This window comes from Oryx dammah, unplaced genomic scaffold, assembly GCF_014754425.2.
Source record: "Oryx dammah isolate SB20612 unplaced genomic scaffold, SCBI_Odam_1.1 HiC_scaffold_16, whole genome shotgun sequence".
NCBI lineage: Eukaryota > Metazoa > Chordata > Mammalia > Artiodactyla > Bovidae > Oryx > Oryx dammah.
The window spans coordinates 43,550,162-43,567,993 of record NW_024070200.1 but is presented as its reverse complement, the minus strand read 5'-3'; positions in this window follow the sequence as shown (position 1 = coordinate 43,567,993).

The window sequence follows — 17,832 nt, the reverse complement described above, 5'->3', positions numbered from 1 at the left end:
AGAGTCTTTTCCAATGAGTCAACTCTTCGCATGAGGTGGCCAAAGTACTGGAGTTTCAGCTTTAGCATCATTCCTTCCAAAGAAATCCCAGGGCTGATCTCCTTCAGAATGGACTGGTTGGATCTCCTTGCAGTCCAAGGGACTCTCAAGAGTCTTCTCCAAGAGCACAGTTCAAAAGCATCAATTCTTCGGCGCTCAGCCTTCTTCACAGTCCAACTCTCACATCCATCTACCCTAATATAAAATAGAAAGTTTTAAAATAAATAGGTCCATAGACCTAGGGAGTTGGTGTATTTCCTCCTGGAAACAGAACATCCTATTGTATTTCTTGCCCTTGATGCTGTCTGCTGAGAATGGTATACAATGTTCTCTTCATTTATTGCCTCATGATTTTATAAGCAAGACATTAAACATGATAGCTCTACAGCAAACCAAGTCAAGTGACAAAGAATGCATCCTGTTCTAATTCGGGTTATTAATAAGTGTGAAAAAGCCTACTTCTGTCTGTGAGAATAAAGTCTCTGTTCTCCTTTGCTAATAGCAGAGACTAGGACAAAGCTGTCATTACATTACATCTTCTTTTGTTATTGTTTTGGCTGGTCCACATAGCATGCAGGATCTTAGTTTCCCCACCAGGGATCAAACCCCTGCCCCTTGCAATGCAACTGCTGAATCTTTACCACTGTACCACCAGGGAAGTCCTGAATTGCTTCTTCTTAATTGGCAGGAACCTTTGCAGGGGTGACGGTGATGTGGTCAGACAAGTCCTACCACCACCCCCAAGACAGAATTTTCACTGTGATTGCAAGAAAATTGGTTTAGTTAACATAATAAATTTCATCACCACTTAATTTAACAGGAAATGCCTGCTGTTTGGGGCCCACAAAATAATGCCTGATCCCTCAGGTGCTGAAGCTTCAAATTAGAGGGAAAAATATAAAATAGATGTGTGACATATATATATTGTTACAAATGTATATGTATGAATGAGTGAACCTGGGATAAAGAAGAAATACAATTATGAAAGTTGGCAGCAACATCTCGGAAGCAATGATTTGCAAGAGATTCAATCTAAATTATAATTTCCCAAGTCGATCACAATAAATTTCCAGAAACAAGTCTTGCCTTTCGAATGCAGAATGTGTTGACAGGAAGATCATGTCTTTACCATGACGTATTTCATGTAGGTCTTGTTGACCTGTGACCTTGAAGAATCCTCTGTGTATTTGTCTTTCGGATTTGAAACTTGAGAACTGGAAGCATGCTGGTTGTTCACACTTGGTAATAGCAAAGGGATTTGCACGACTTCAAGCCGGAAAACTGTTTAATCACCTAATGTATGCAGAAAGAAACAGTCTCAGAGAGGTTGCGTAACTCACCTAAAAGTCGCACAGCCAGCAAGAACAAAGCAGCCTGGAGCCTGTTCAAATACACTTGATGGTTCCCAAGAGCAACAGTGAGGGTATGACCTTCCTGGGTTGGGAAAGATAACTTGAGCCACCAAGAAAGTAAATTATTCCCCAAAGGACTGGGTAACCAATACAGCCTACAATGACGTGCGTGCTCAATCTTGTCTGATTTTGTGACCCCATGGATTGTAGCCTGACAGACTCCTCTGTCCATGGGACTCAAGGCAAGACTACTGAAGAGGGTCGCCATTTCTTCTTCCAGGGGATCTTCTCGACCCAGGGATTTAACCTGCATCTTGGCAGGCAGGTTCTTTACCACTGTACCACCTGGGAAGCCACAATATGCAAGTAGAAGGTTTTATCCTGGGCCATTCATGGCTCTGAATCTGGTCATCTGAATCCTTTTATCCTTTTTAACAATCGTCAGATTCAGAGAAGGGCTGGTGTTGTAGACACAGCTTCCCCAATGCACTAGAATCTCAATCACTTTGCAGCTGCACTTAGAGCTCCATGATTCATCCATGATGTTGACCCATCAAGGAGCATGACACATGCCAGCTGCTTTGCGGAACCCAGCGGAGGAAACCACTCCTTCATGGAAACAACCAGGAAGTTTTGATTCATTCTTTCAATGAACTTCTTGTTGGAAGTAGTCTTCTCAAAATAGACAGAGGATGAGGTTGAAAGATGGGAAACTGCCATCCTGGTAAGCAACATTCATTTTGTCCCAGTTCAGTTGCGCCAAAGGCATGTTAATTGAGCACAGATTGTGTGCAGGATGCTGGAAGGACTCGGGAATGAACTTTATGCAGTTCCTGTTCTAGAGAATGAGGGAGATGCCAGCTTTAGGCAGTGCCTGCCCCAGCCCCATGCAGGGGTAAGGATGCCTTGACATTTAACATTTTCTTTTTTTTCCTTTAGTTTGGAAGCATATTCCTTTAAGCAACCCGACAAAAATTAGCATGGTTGTATTAGCAGGGTTGTATTCCAGAGTAAGAGTTTGTTTTCTGTACATCCCTCTCCTTCGATCCTCTCTGATGATTCCCCAGGGCTGGGGGAGAGACAGAAAGTGACTCAGAACCATGGATCTATGGGAGATGGTTAAGACGGATGCTTGCTTGAAAAGTCTGTATTTTTTGCCTGTTTGGTTTTTTGTTGTTGTTGTTCTCACCATGGGGCTTCCTTGGTGGTTCAGTTGGTAAAGAATCCACCTGCAATGCCGGAGACTTGGGTTCGATATCTTGGTTAGGAAGATCCCCTGGATGAGGACATGGCAACCCACACTCCAGTATTCTTACTGGAGAATCTCCATGGACAGAGGAGTCTGGTGGACTATAGCCTATAGGGTCACAAAGAGTTGGACACGACTGAGCGACTAAGCACAGCACAAGGCATGTAGGATCTTAGCTCCCTGACCAGGAGAACTGATACCCTCTGTAGTAAAGGCAGAGTCTTAACCACTGGATCGCCAGGGAATTCCCAACATTAGCCTCAGCATGACTGTCATAAATGGCCAAACTCTTCAGTACCCATGCCACCTTCTGTTGAAAACTCCAGCCAGCTTTTTACTTCTGTGCCACTGGATACTGTCCTGGGGGTTTATTTGCTTTGTGCTTGCCCTTCCCTTGTTGAGAAAGAATTCTTGCAAAGCTATTTATACACTCCTTCCTTGAAGGTGAATTATAAGGGGAGAAACAAAGAACTGAAAAAGTGGGGGTCCCTTCATTGGTGATGCTGGACACTTTTATGGTCCTTGTTGATTGTCCAGTCTGTCTTTCTCTCCTTTAGGCAACCTCACAGACTTCTCCCCAAATTCTCTTTTCATTTAATCTAACTAGATTCAGATCTGTGACTGCATGCAAAGAACCCTCACAAAATATATTGATTTCATTGTGTTGAATCTGTGCCTTACAAACAGTTTCTACTTATACACATGCCTTTGATCTTTCTACCTCCACTCATCTGGCACATGATAGATGCTCTGTAATTTTTGTTGAATAAACAATAAGTGTAGAGAAGTGATGGCACATCAAGATATGGGATGCGGTCAGGACCTAAACTGCAAGAGTGGAGTGAAGAGGAGAGAAGGTTGTGAGGGGTGAGAGGTAGACCAGGGAGTGTTAAAGAGAAAGCATTTGAGCTGAGTTTTGATGGGTAGATCCGGGTTGGAGAAGGGTGAACGTGAGACTGGGCTTCCCAAGTGGCACTAGCTGTGAAGAACTTGACTGCCATTGCAGGAGATGGAACAGATGCAAGTTCGATTCCTGGGTTGGGAAGATCCCCTGCAGAGGGCATGGCAACCCACTCTAGTATTCTTGCCTGAAAAACCCAATGGACAGAGGAGCCTGGTGGGCTACAGTCCATCCATGAGGTCTCACTGAAGCAACTTAGCACTCATGCACTTATTCTTCCTGGATAGCTCAGTTGTTAAAGAATCTGCCTGCAATGCAGGAGACCCTGGTTTGATTCCTGGGTTGGGAAGATCTTCTGGAGAAAGGATAGGCTACTCACTCCAGTGTTCTTGGGCTTTTCTTGTGGCTTAGCTGTTAAAGAACCCACCTGCAATGCGGGAGACTTGAATTTGATCCCTGGGTTGGGAAGATCCCCTGGAGAAGGTAAAGGATACCCACTCCAGGGGTTGCAAAGAGTCAGACCTGACTGAAAGACTTTTACTTCACTTCACCTCATTATTAGCAATTTCCTGATCACATGTGTCATTATGATTTGGGGGTAGATTTATTGCTGACTGTTTTTCTACCCACGGTGGCTGAATTCTTCTGAAATCACAAACTGAAATCAATGGCCGTTGTGGAAACCCAATGCAGGCATGGTCACACCAGGTCACTTGGGATGGGCCGGTCTTTCCTCTGTGTTAGTCTAGGGTCTGATGTCTGAGAATCTCAAAGCCATATAAAAAGCAGCGCTCCCAGCAAGGTCAAGAAACACAAAACAAGTTTTAATTACAGGCCTTATGCTGAGAACATAGAGACCAGGAAACAACTCAAGGAATTTAATAAACAAAGGCATCATGGTGTGATGGGAAAACTTTTTTTTTTTGGTAGTAAGGTAACACTTTTAATGAAAATTTTATAGAAAAATACCAGCAACTCTTATTTTCCTTCCTACTCCATACCTCCCAAACCTTTTCCTCTTGCAGAAGTATTTCCTTTGTTGTGACAGTAATATGTATAGTTCCCATTGTAGTTTTTTTTTTTTTTTGGCTGTGCGACATGACATATGGGATCTTAGTTCCCCGACCAGGCATCAAACCTGTGCCCCCTGGATTGGAAGCACAGAGTGTTAAACATTGGACCACCAGGGAAGTCTCCTTTAGCATATCATAAACTTGTTTCTTTTTCAGATACCACATTACTTTGATTTTAGTGATCGAAAGTGAGTGTTAGTTGCTCAGTTGTGTCTGACTCTTTTCAACTCCATGGACTGTAGCCCACCAAGCTCCTCTGTCCCTGGAATTCTCTGAGCAGGAATATTGGAGTGGATTGCCATTTCCTTTTCCAGGGGATCTTCCTGGCCGAGGGATCGAACCCACATCTCCTGTATTGCAAGCAGATTCTTTACTGTCTGAGGCACTAGGGAAACCCAGTGACTTAAGAACATGCCATCTAAGACAGTGTATCACACTTTTCAGAACCCTTCTCTTAACACTGGGAATGTTTTTGTACCATAGATAAAGCAGCTGCTGACATCATGCTGGACAGCTTTGTCACTCTTGGCTCCCTGCTCTGCCCTTTTATAAATCAGACCAAAAATTTCAGTTTGGCCCATCATTGGGCAGCTGGTACTGAAATTTCAAGCATCTGGCAAGTTTCTGGCCTAGAACATCTGGGAAGGAGGGTTTGATTTGTGATAGAACAGACTTATTGGCCCCAAATCCTGGCCAGTCAAGATCAGCTACCCATGATCAGAAATTCCCAGGTTTTCAGCTCTATGATCTCTTTCCAAGGACTTAAATCTCACATCACCAGGAAAAACTCATTTCCCTGATGACAGTGGTGTTGTCTGATGAGGTCGTCTCTTTCAGATTCATGGGACAGTAAAGGAATTGCCAGGCAGCTGGCAAAATTTGATCTTTAAGGCAAGTCTGAAGCAGGAAGTGGCGGGGGGGAGGTTAGAAGATGGGGGAGGGAGAGCCACCATGGAAATAACTTGAGGCACTGAAGGAAGATACAATCAAAAATGGAAAAAGTGAGAATAAACCTAACAATATACTCCTGGCTGTTTTAGCAGTGGGACTGACTGGGGACATGGTGGCTGGCTAATTCGGACACTATGGGTCTACCGTCTCAGCTCACAAGTCTGCTCCATCTCTAAGGAGGTTGTCACTGTTGTTCAGTTGCTCAGTCGTGTCCAACTCTTTGTGCCTCCACAGACTGTAGCATGCCAGGATTCCCCATCCTTCACTATCTCCTGGAGGTTACTCAAATTCATGTCCATTGAGTGAGTGATGCCATCCAACCATCTCATCCTCTGCTGCCCACTTCTCCTTTTGCCTTCAGTCTTTCCCAGCATCAGGGTCTTTTTCAATGAGTCGGCTCTTCACATCAGGTGGCCAAAGTATTGGAGCTTCAACTTCAGCATTAGTCCTTCCAATGAATATTCAGGGTTGATTTTCTTTAGGATTGAGTGGTTTGATTTCCTTACTGTCCAAGGGACTCTCAAGAGTCTTCTCTAGCACCACAGTTCAAAAGCATCAGTTCTTTGACGCTCAGTCTTCTTTATGGTCCACCTGTCACATCCGTACATGACTACTGGAAAAACCATAGCTTTGACGATACTTTGGACTTTGTTGGCAAAGTGATGTCTTTGCTTTTCAATATACTGTCTAGGTTTGTCATGGCTTTTCTTCCACGGAGCAACAGTTTTTTAAATTTCATAGCTGCAGTTACTGTCCATGGTGATTTTGGAGCCCAAGAAAATCTAAGGATGTCCTCCCCACAAACTCATACAGGAAGAGTTGCCAAATGTCCAATGTGATCTCCCTCCACTTGGCATCCTTATCACCACTATCCCCCATCCCCTGGTTCAGGATGACTTATGATGCTAACTCACATGAGTTCTTCCTCAAAAGGAATGTGGAAAATTTCCATCTTCCCAGGAAATTGTGCAAAGTTTCCTTTTAGGTGAACAGCTTGCTGGGCACCACATATACAGCACAGGTAAACTGGAATCAGCTCACCTGGCCTTGTCCTCCTGCCAAGAGGGCTGGCATGCTCCAAAAAAACGTGGAGGTTCCATCCAAGTTCAGCTCTTGGCAGGGGGCTGCTTTGATCTTCCCTGTCCACCTCAGACATAAGGATCTGGGTTGCAAGTACTGTTTGAGTCCATACAGCTCAGCTATATCTCATTTACAATAGTCAGAATGTAAATGACACAGTTTAGGGAACTATTAACTTAAACCTCTATGTAATAAATTCCAGATAAGTTCCAGGCATCACAGCAGAGTGAGTCTTATTAACCAGCAGTTAATAATACCTTCTTATCAGGGTCATTTTATTTCTCAACTAGAGGTGGGCTTAGACATCACCTCTAGTGCTTTGTAAATTATACAGATCCTGAAGACAAGACTCCCCATCAAAACTTCTGTGGCAATGACTGGCCAGTGTCTGACGGTGATGGTGAATACCACCCAGACGGGCTTCTCCTTCATTAATCAGAGATTCCCTCTTTGTCGACTGTACATACACATTCCATTAGACTGCAGCAGCTGCAGTTAGAAATTCTCTATCTGCTTCTGCAGAACCAAAGAGTCTCCGTTTGACTATTTCATTCCACTGCGATATGGGTGACTCCTTCTTTTACGAGGCAATGAGTCTTTTCTATTTTCAAAACTATGAGCACAGCATAGAGCCAATGGGAAAGAAGCCAGGCTTAGAGAAGACAAGAACCCTGACCATCAGGTGATTTGGTTTGATGCTCTGGCTTATAAACTGGTGCTGGATAGATAGAAATGCATATGTTGAAAATGCTTGCAGGGGCTTGAAAAATAGCTGTTTCTTAAGGATTTTGAATACCGATTTGGCAGTGCTACTGATACCATTTATCTGCACTTGCCACGAAGTCACGTTTTCCTCAACAGAGATGCAGTTTGGTCCAGTCATAGAATTATCGTAGATTCTAAATTAGTGTCATCCAAGTTAATAAATTTCACTGTAGTATGCCAAGTGCAAAAGCAGGGACTGAGGAGGGTAGAATGAATCATGTGATTCTCCTTGGAGATAAAGAATGGGAAAGCTATGAATTGTTTATAGGAATCTGGAGGTGGGAAGCCTGAGTTGCATTGGTCACATGCAGCTGCCTTTAAAATATGAATACAGAAATTCTGATAGAGAGAAGCTTAAGGTCATTTTGTCCACACCCTTTATTTTACAGGTGAAAAAATGCAATTAAGTAGGTAAAATGATTTATCCTAAGTCACACAGAAAAGCTATTAAGGGGCCTAAGCAGATGTTATTTAAATAAGACATTTAGGTTTAAACTGGCTTTCAAAAACACCTCTGTGAAGACTGATTTTAGCACCTTCAACACAGCTTTCCTTTGCCCCAACCCTGTTTCCATCTTGCCGATCGAGAGACTCTGTAGAAATTATAGAAAAGATTAAAAAATGAAAGTAGTCACCCTTGTAAACAACACTGGATGTTCTCAGCCTCGAATCTTTGAAGGGCCCCTGAACAATCAAATATGGTCTGGATATATACACACTGCTGCTGCTGCTGCTAAGTCACTTTAGTTGTGTTCGACTCTGTGCGACCCCAAGGACTGCAGCCTACCAGGCTTCTCCATCCATGGGATTTTCCAGGCAAGAGTACTGGAGTGGGGTGCCACTGCCTTCTCCGATATACACACTACTATGTATAAAATAGGAAACCTTTTGTATAGCACAGGGAACTACTCAGTGTTCTGTGATGACCTAAATGGGAAGGAAATCCAAAAGAAGAGAGAATGCATGTGTACCTATGGCTGATTCACTTGTCTGTATAGCAGAAACTAATGTAACATTGTAAAGCAACTATACTCCAATACAAATTAGAAAGCAAAGGCAAAAGCAAAGCCGGTCAGGAAGCCAGCAAGGCAAGCCCATGATAGCAGAGATGGCTCAGAACACCAGGGGTGAGAGAGTGCCAACCCAGAAAGGTGGGGAGAGTGCTGAGGCTGCTTTTTGTCCAGAGGTGAGAGAAGATGTGGGCGGGGAAGAGGGTAGCTCACAGCCCTGATTGGCTGGGTTGATTCAGGGAGAGCAAACAGAGGGTTGACCCCTACAAACACTCTTTCCTTTCCCTAAGCAGCAAAAATCGTGTTTCCCTCCAGTGGGAGGGAATGATCGCAGGCAGATGGACTGGAAAGGACAGCAGAGCCCTGGGAGAATTAGGGACACGCACACCTAGATGGCCAAACTGCCCTGGGAGCTGGGCCAGCATGCCCAACTCCACCGAGCATAGTGCAGACTGCAGGAAGGCTTCCCTGCCCCCCACCCCATCTGGGGCCAGCAGCAGATCAACTAACTGGGAGTCTCAGTGAATAAGATGAGAGTCAGCAAACATTTGGGGAGAGTCCTGCAATTCCAGCAAAAGATAAAAAACATTAAAAAAAAAAAAAAAGGTAGAATTTAATTCCAAAGTGACAAATGCTGCCATGCTGTGACTCTGGTTGTAAAGTGACTGGCATGCATGCACTATTGATAGCATATATGAAATAGCTAACTAATGAGAACATACTCTTCAGCACAGGAAACTACTCAATGCTCTGTGGTGACCTGAATGGGAAGGAAGTCCAAAAGAGAAGGATACGTGTATATGCTGGGGTAGGAAATGGCAACCCACTTCAGTATTCTTGTCTGGGAAATCCCGTGGACTGAGGATCCTGGCGGGCTACAGTCCATGGGGTCACAAAAGAGCGACCGACACACAACCGAGTGACTGAGCAGATATGTATATGTATGGCTGATTCATTTTGCTATATGGCAGAAACTACAATGGATAAAGGAGAAAGGGATAGGATAAAGAAAATATTCAAAGACATGAAGGATAAATCCAGAGATTCAAAAATCCTTCTAATAGTTTTAGAAGGAGAGAATAGGGAGAATGAGGTGGGGGGGTGGAACACAAGATTTGAAAAAGAAAAAATAGCTAAGAATTTTCTACAACTGTAGAAAGACATTCATCTTCAGATTGACAGGGTCTACTGTTTATTGAGTAGGATGAATTTATAAAAACACAGATAGCACCTGGACAAATAATAATGAAATTTCAAAACTTCATGGATAAGTAAGGAAAATTCTAGTAACCTCCAGGAAATAAAGATAGAATAGTTATGCAAAAATGAGAATTAAATTTACCTCAACAACACTGGATGAAAAGAAAATGAAGGGAAATCTTTAAGGTGCCAAAGGAGAGGAAGAAAGCCTTTTCATTCTAGAATGGTCTATCCAGTAGATTATCATTCTACAGGGAGAATAATATATAGGCATTTTTCTAAGGGCTCAGATAAACTTATAACCCATAGACACTCCTGAAAGAATAGCTTTAGGATTTATTCCAGCAGGAATAAAGAAAAGACTAGTAGAAAAAAAATCAGTTATGAATGGAGACGACATTCATGCCTTACTTGTGCAATTCAAAATAATTTTAAAAGATACCTTAAAAATAGAGTTTTAATTAAACTGAAAATGCCAAGTACATTATCATGGAAAAGGAAACAACCATATATTCAATGTTTAAAGTCTAGGCAATATATTTACAACACACAGTCATTTCAGAAAATATCTAAACCAGTTTTAAGATTTTCAGTTCCCAAGGAACTCAGACAAAGATGGTACATTGACCATAGGAAGCTATCACCGATTTCTTATGAAATCCCCAAAAATGACGCTAAGGGAATTAAAAAAGACACAACTCCAAAGAACAGGATGAGTATGAGAAGGGAAATCAGCTTAAAAACCACTTTTCTTATTGGAAAAAAGGAAATGGGGGAGTGGTAAGTGATCTAACCCAGAGAAGACACTGCTGCTGCTGCTGCTAAGTCGCTTCAGTCATGTCCAACTCTGTGTGACCCCATAGACGGCAACCCACCAGGCTCCCCGTCCCTGGGATTCTCCAGGCAAGAACCCTGGAGTGGGTTGCCATTTCCTTCTCCAATGCATGAAAGTGAAAAGTGAAAGTGAATTTGACACTACTCTCTTTTAAATATTTATTTTTATTTGCTTAATTTGGCTGCACCAGGTCTTGGTTGTGGCTGTGGGATCTTTTAGATCTTTGATCTTTGTTGCAGCATGTGGGATCTTTCATTGTGGCATGTGGGATCTAGTTCCCCCTGCATTGGGAGTCCGGAGTCTTAGCCACTGGACCACCAGGGAAGTACCTGTTCTGCTCTGTTAAGATGAGTGCTAAGGTGAGAGCCAGTTTACCCAACAAAACCTGGAAAGTCTGACACTCAAGAGACATAAGAGAGGATGAGGGGGGCTGAAAAGATTGAAATGGGGGAAGACTCAGACTGCAGACCAGACGTTCATCCCTGCCCTCTTGCCTGTTACTGAGTCCAAATTTGCTCTGCTCTCCACAAGATAAGTCAATGAAACTGAGAGAGTCAATTCCTAGGCAGACTGATAAGAAGTCCAGGGTCCCTAAGGAGAAGAAAGGGGTCTGGGGCTCTTGAAGTGGAGATAGGGGTCTGGAATTCTCAAGGAGGAGGAATTTTGTGTACACTCCTTAGTCAATTACACAACTCAGTTTAAACTCTGTACTAGGGATTATACAACAACAATTATACAACAATGTTGCATACAACAACTGCTTGAGGACAGTTGCTCCTTCCTGAAAACCTTCTGACTAATCCTGATATCTTAGAATGTATATTATGGGAGTGGGTCTGGTAGGATCTTTCTATTGTTAAATTCTAATCTTGTTATCCTAAAATGTAAATTGTGGGAGTGGGTCTGGTAAAATTTTCACAAACTTGAGACATTCTTTTGATTCATTGTAATAACTAATTGGAGAGTATAGAACTCCATTGCTAACACTAGCAAAGGGGTACCCTTTCTGCCCCCTTCTGATGTCTATCTATGTTAGAAGCTTTCTCTATCCCTTTTATACTTTAATAAAACTCTATTATACAAAAGCTCTGAGCGATCAAGTCTTGTCTCTGGCCCCGGATTGAATTCTCCTCTGGAGGCCAAGAATCCCAGTGTCTTCTGTGGTTCAGCTACAACCTTTCAAATCCAAGATAAGTCAATGAATCTGAGATGAGGTGTTGGGATCAGGAAGGTGTAAGGTGAGTACGGAGAAAAAAAGAGAGAACCAGGCAGTCAGGCAAGAAAAGGAAATTTATTAGAGGGAAACGAGACGGTGACTGGCCCTTAGGGAGAACCAGCATCCTCCCTTTCTGATGGGGTCTTTTTTATATCCTACCGGGAGAAATATCAATAATCTCAGATATGCAGATGACACCACCCTTATGGCAGAAAGTGAGGAAGAACTAAGGAGCCTCTTGATGAAAGTGAACGAGAGTGAAAAAGTTGGCTTAAAGCTCAACATTCAGAAAACTAAGATCATGGTATCCAACCCCATCACTTCATGGCAAATAGATGCGGAAACAATGGAAATGGTGAGAGACTTTATTTTGGAGGGCTCCAAAATCACTGCAGATGGTGATTGCAGTCATGAAATTAAAAGACGCTTACTCCTTGGAAGAAAAGTTATGACCCATCTAGACAGTATATTAAAAAGCAGAGACATTACTTTATCAAAAAGGTTCCATCTAGTCAAGGCTATGGTTTTTCCAGGAGTCATGTATGGATGTGAGTGAAAGAAAGAAAGAAAGTGAAGTTGCTCAGTCGTGCCCAACTCTTTGTGGCCCCATGGATAGTAGCCTGCCCCAAGCTCCTCCATCCATGGGATTTTCAAGGCAAGAGTACTGGAGTGGGTTGCCATTTCCTTCTCCAGGGAATCTTCCCAACCCAGGGATCGAACCCAGGTCTCTCACACTGTAGACAGACGTTTTACCATTTGAGCCACCAGGGAAGTCCATGGATGTGAGAGTTGGGCTATAAAGAAAGCTGAGTGCCGAAGAATTGATGCTTTTGAACTGTGATGTTGGAGAAGACTCTTGAGAGTCCCTTGGACTGTAAGGAGATCCAACCAGTCCATCCCAAAGGAGATCAGTCCTGGGTGTTCATTGGAAGGACTGATGCTGAAGCTGAAATTCCAATACTTTGGGCACCTGATGTGAAGAACTGACTCATTAGAAAAGACCCTCATGCTGGGAAAGATTGAGGGCAGGAAGAGAAGGGGATGACAGAGGATGAGATAGTTGGATGGCATCACTGACTCAATGGACATAGGTTTGGGTAGACTCCGGGAGTTGGTGATGAACAGGGAGGCCTGGTGTGCTGCGGTTCATGGGGTTGCAAAGAGTCAGACAAGACTGAGCGACTGAACTGAACTGCATGAAAAATTCTCTGAAGGTGTTAGGGAAAGCACACTGATTGAAACTGTCCACCCTGGCTCAACACCATAGTAACCATTTACATGAGCTGTTTTATGACAGGAGGTACTGGTAAAGAACACAGAACTAATGAGCCTCCACCAACTGAAAGAGTTCGGGAAAGGTCAAAATGAGACATCACATGTCCGACCACTTCCCAGAATCCTTCTCTGTCATTCATCTTGGCTGAACAAGGAAGGACTCTTGAGTCAGAATGATTGGCTAAAGACAACCTGGAAACTTATCCCAGCAACATAAAACCTGAGACTGCAAGCCATGTGACAGAGCTGTTCTCCTGGGTTCCCTTACCCTGTTGCTCTCCACCCGGGTGCCCTTTCCCAATAAAATCTCTTGCTTTGTCAGCACATGTGTCTCCTCGCACAATTCATTTCCAAGTGTTAGACAAGAGCCCAGTTTCGGGCCCTGGAAGAGGTCCTCCTTCCTGCAACAAAAGGGTGTTTAAATTTTAGCCTGTAGCTGAGTCCTGCGGTCATGTAGGTCATGTAGCCAGAGGTCTGGAATCTGGTGGTCTTGTAACCTTGAGAAGGTAGGCGCCAGTAAGAAAAGAGAATGTTATTTGGGCAATTTGGTCAGTCTCAAGGGTCACTTGATTTTATTGTTTGTTTGCAAGGTCAACATAACGAGCCATTTTAACAATGAGCCCCCATGTAGGCTCAAACAGAGGGGACTTTATTTGGGAGCCTGCTCCCTTTATTTGGGGTCCTGCCAGGCTAGGACCTCAAAACAACTATCTTGTCAGGGTCTGGTTGCCAGGTTCTTTTATGCATTAGAGATGGGGTGGGAGGAGGCAAGGAAACAAAGTAAAAACACTATTCAATCCTTGGAAATGTCCCCTAGAATGGGAAGCCTCAGGCAGGGAGATGTATTAGTCTCAGTTCCTTACAGTCCTTCACAGGTGGGCAGCTCAGATTATCTCCCCGAGACAGGCCATTATGTATGTTTATAAGAACAAAAAAGGGTTAACACAGGCAGCCAGATCACCCCTTAGGACAACTCAGGGAACAATCACTGGAGAAACTCGAGACTTGAGACTCCTGGAAGGCTGCTCATGGAACATCCTTCCACTCATTATCCATTTAGTCTGCTGTGAATTTCCACACCCATCCTGGTGTGGACGTTCATCCCCATTGGCACTCCAGGAAAGGCTTAGATACCCAGACTCTCAAAGGTGAGTCTCCTTCACTGCACGACACAGGGTAAGGCCAGCTATTACACATATTTCTGACCTGTGGGCAGTGTGTCTACCTCTGTTCACAGGTGGAACATCCTCTCTGGGCTCCTGGTTCTCTGCTGGGAACTCACATATAGACTCCAGCTGGGCTGGGGCCCTCAACAGAGACCGTGCCCTTGAGGGTACCAGTATATTGTAAGGCTGGGTCCTGGGATGTTTTTCTGTAAAGGGTTAATGATAAACATTTTAGGCTTTTTGGACCAGGAAACAAAATTAAGGATAGCCTGCTGCTGCTGCTAAGTCACTTCAGTTGTGTCAGACTCTGTGCGACCCCATAGACAGCAGCCCACCAGGCTCCCCCGTCCCTGGGATTCTCCAGGCAAGAACACTGGAGTGGGTTGCCATTTCCTTCTCCAATGCATGAAAGTGAAAAGTGAAAGTGAAGTCAGTCGTGTCCAACTCTTCGAGACCCCAAGGACTGCAGCCTACCAGGCTCCTCCATCCATGGGATCTTCCAGGCAAGAACACTGGAGTGGGGTGCCATTGCCTTCTCCGAAGGATAGTCTGGAGGTACTTATATAGCCATTTAAGTTGCATATTGCTCTTTATTAGAGAAATGCAAACTAAACCTACAATGAGATACCTCACACTGGTCAGAATGGCCATTATCAAAACATCTACAAACACTAAGTGCTGAAGAGGGTGTGAGGAATGGAAACCCTTTTGCACAGTTGGTGGGACTGTAAATGGATACAACCACTGTGGAGAACAGCATGGAGATTCCTTAAAGAACTAGGAGTAAACCACTACAACACCTAGCAATGCCACTGCTACTCTGAGAAAACCATAATTGAGAAAGACAGCTGCACCTCAATGTTCACTGCAAAACTATTTCCAACAGGTAGGACATGGAAGCAGCCTGAATGTCCATCCACAGATGAATGGATAAAGAAGTTGTTGTTCATATACACCATGGAATATTTGTTGCTGTTGTTCAGTCACTCAGTTATGTCCGACGCTACAAGCCCATGGACTGCAGCATGCTGGCCTTCCCTGTCCTTCACAGTCTCCTGGCATTTGCTCCAACTCAGGTCCCATTGAGTCTTTGATGCCATGCAAACATCTCATCCTCTGCTGTCCCCTTCTTCTCCTGCCCTCAATCTTTCCCAACATCAGGGCCTTTTCCAATGAGTCATCATAAAAAGAAACGCATTTGACACTGTTCTAATGAGGGGGATGAACCTGGAGTCTGTTATACACAGTGAAGTAAATCAGAAAGAGAAAGACAAGTATCATCTATTAATGCATACATATGGAATCTAGAATGATGGTCCTGATAAACATATTTGCAGGGCAGCAATGGAGATGCAGACATGTGGAGAACAGAATTGTGCACACAGTGGGGGAAGGAGAGGGCGGGACAAACTGAGAGAGTAGCATGGAAATATATACATTACCGTATGTAAAATAGATAGCAAACGGGAACTTCTTGTATGACACAGGGTGTGCAAACCTGTGCTCTGTGACAACCTAGAGGGGTGGGATGGGGTGGAAGGTAGGAGGGAGATTCAAGAGGGAGGGGACATACGTGTACTTATGGCTGACTCATGTTGATATATTGCAGAATCCAGCACAGTATTGTAAAACAATTCTCCTCCAATTAAAAATAAATAAATTTTAAAAATGTAAAATTTCTTACCTCCCAAACTGTACAGGAGCAGGCAGTGGGTTGAATTTGCCCCCTCGCCCCGGGCCATGGTTTGCCATCCTCTGCTCTAAGGCATATATATTTAAGCCAGACTCCTTGGCAGACAATTTGCCTTACTCCAGCACATCATTTAAACTCCCAGGTTCTTTTTCATTTCCAGTTGCTGGTGTTGCTTTTCCTTTTTGATCTTGAACTTGGCTTTATATTTCAAGAAAATTTTATTGTTATATTTTATGCAATGTTTGTATGTCTTTGGAGCAAGAGGTGGGTCTTTCCACGTAAGCTTATTTTGCCATTCAGGCAGAAGTCCACGAACAATTTCCATAAGGAAAGCAAGGTGATGAGAGTTTTTAAAGAATGTTTTTGAACGTGTGAGCATGAAATGGAACTAAACAATGTTCGAGCTGCTCTCCAACGGACTAGCTACTCCCTTACCCTACCCATCTATCCTGTGGGTAAGTCATTGCTTCTTAGCATCCAGAGTAACTGAACAAAGAGAGAAGAGGTGAAGTTCAGGTCAGACTGGTCTCCAAACAACCTGGCTTACTCCGTGGATTTGCTATGCAGATCAAAGCAGAGAGTAGACAGAAAAGCACTTTCGAAAGAGAAAGTCCCTGATGCAGGGTGGTCATTTCACTATCAAAGGTCAGTTCTGATACTTGAAAGGAGTTTTGGTAAAAATATTCAGTAGAATTTTTTTGTTCTACAAGTTAAAGTAAAGAAAGAGTCTCTATCCCAACTAAAATGTGTTTTATTAATTTTCCATGACAGATATTGTCAAATCTGGTTGTATTAGCAGGTAAACTATGCATTTGTCAAAACCCATAACTTGGGGCTTACCTGGTGGTTCAGTGGTTAGGAGTCTGCCTTCCAGTGTAGAGGATGTGGGTTAGATGGCTGGTTGGGAACTAGATCCCACAGAACAACTAGAGAAGCCTGTGCAGAGCAACAAGAGAAAGCCCACATGCCTCAGAAGACCCACCATGGCCAAGATAAGCAAACAATAAAACTCAAAACTTTACATCACAGAGAGTGAACCTCAATGTATTAAAATCTATAAAATCATTTAGCACTTTGGGGAATGCTAGGATGGAATGCTGAATGGGACCAAAGAATTTAACTTGATAAAAAACGCATAAAATAATCTCATTGAAAGGAGGTAGGAGAAAAAAGCATTAACCTAAATAACTTTGGAATTGAGTGAGAAGTTAAGACTAAGGGCCCAGGGAACTGAATATAAACACTGTTCTCTACTTGATGAGGTGTTTCCTAGGGGTATGGGTTAACGGTTCTGAAACCACTGCATAGACATGCTGGAATAGAACAACTAAGGCCATGGATGGTGGGTAGCGGGGAACTCAGTTCTCAGTGTTGAAATGAGGGGGGTACAGGCAAACAAAGGGAATGCTGGAATGATCTATGGCTAATGGATGAGAGTTGGAAGTACCAGTATGAGCTCACGTTTATCTTACTATAGATACAAATGCTTATATAGAGAAATATTTATAGATACATGTATGTATCATTAGTATGCATGGATGTATTTCTTTGCTCTGTTATCTTCCCCTACCAATATTCTGTGTGTTTGGCTCTTCAGAGCTGAGGACAATTGTGTGAGCAGCCTGCCACTGACCTTCTGTGGGTCAATTGCCTTACAGGGTCAGGGATGAACAGCCTTAGAAAAGGGAACCTGTGGGGACTTCCCTGGTGGTCTAGTGGTTAGAACTCTGCCTTTCAATGTGGGGGATGCAGGATCAATCCCTGATCTTGGAACTAATATCCCGTATGCTGGCAGGGGAAGTGGGTGCCACCATTTTTTTTTAAAAGGAATTTGCTTTTGGGGTTTGGGAATCCCATCACTGAATTGGCAGTCACTGAACCTCCTCGATTCACCAGGCACTTCTGACATTAAATAATAGATTCATGAGCCCAACAAAATAGTGAAGACAATAATATTAAAACAACACCCTACCTTGTATTGTGTTTTATGGTTTCAATGATATAATTTTCGCATTTGACCTTCCTAA